The sequence below is a fragment of the Nothoprocta perdicaria genome, unplaced genomic scaffold (genome assembly GCF_003342845.1).
Source record: "Nothoprocta perdicaria isolate Ctin4 unplaced genomic scaffold, notPer1 scaffold_207, whole genome shotgun sequence".
NCBI classification, from domain to species: Eukaryota; Metazoa; Chordata; class Aves; order Tinamiformes; family Tinamidae; genus Nothoprocta; species Nothoprocta perdicaria.
Window position 1 is genome coordinate 158,621 of NW_020455283.1, and position 1,240 is coordinate 159,860.

Below are 1,240 nucleotides of genomic sequence, written 5' to 3' on the forward strand. Positions count from 1 at the left end.
AGAAGCAACGAAACCTCCCAGGTGAAAGTGGGTGTCACCATACAGGCATAAAGCATTTGATTACCTTCTCGGGGTAGATACACGTGTTGGTGGGTTTCTCATGTAGGAAACCAGGTGATAAAAGATAGCGGACGAACTAGTGTGTTGCTGCCATTCCAGCCTGAAAGGTTCATGTAGAAAGGCACTGATTACAGGGATGCTATTCCAAAGGGCAAGGACTGCTCATGCTCCTGGGGGTTTGGAGGATTGTGTGGGCTGCGCGCTCCGGCCCGCGCCGTGTCCGTCCCCTGGGGCACTCTCCAAAGTGTCACCTTAATCCTGCAGCAGCTTTCAGTGAAGGTCTCGTAGGCTTTAAGCAGCTTCTAACTGTATTTACGGGCTGTATCCCCTGAGTAGGATAAACAGGTTAGCAATTAACTTTAGCTTTCTGACCTCTAGCTGGATAACCAGATCTCTAATTGTATTTTCGGTGGCAGGGAATCCCAGAGTTGCGTGACACTATTTGAAAGTTTCCAATCCTGTGTGAAATCCACAGCACTGTGCACAGATTGGAGATGGACAAAGTATTGGCGAGACTGGAAGACAATTTTCCCCTCTCTGGCACTTCTGCCTCTTCAGCACTTCCAGTCATTCTGCTTTGTTTTTTGAAAAACACTGATACTGATAAGTGATTCCTGATATTCCAATTTGCAATGAGAAGCAAAAGGATTTGGAGAAGTATTTTATTCCAAAATCCTCTTTGTTTAATATGAGACCTATGGTAGGGAAAATTAACAGAATTCAAGAAACTAGGTGTCAAGGACAACCCCAAAGACTTATAGGTTATTTTCAATCTTATAGGTTATTTTTAAATGCTTTCTCGTTAGAGTGATACATCAAGAGAAGGCATTGATTTATTTCTTGATACTGTTACAGAATTATTATTTCTGAAAAAAAAAAAGAAGAAAAAAAAGTTGTTATGCCTCACTTAATATAGGAGCATAGCCTAGTGACTGACCTTCTAGGAGGTGATATAGTTGGAGGGACAAGTCCGGAACTGGCAGAACATCTTTACAACAAAGTATCTGGATGGCTTAACGCCAGAAGCGAGCAGTGACAAAGCAGAGCAATTTGGAAAATCAGCTTGCTGTCATCCTGTATGCATGTAACTCTCTTGAAATAAAACAGTCATCTAATAGAAGGGAAGTACATGGATTTACTCTGACAGCACTGCTAAGCGTCCATTCTAAGCAAGTGTCAT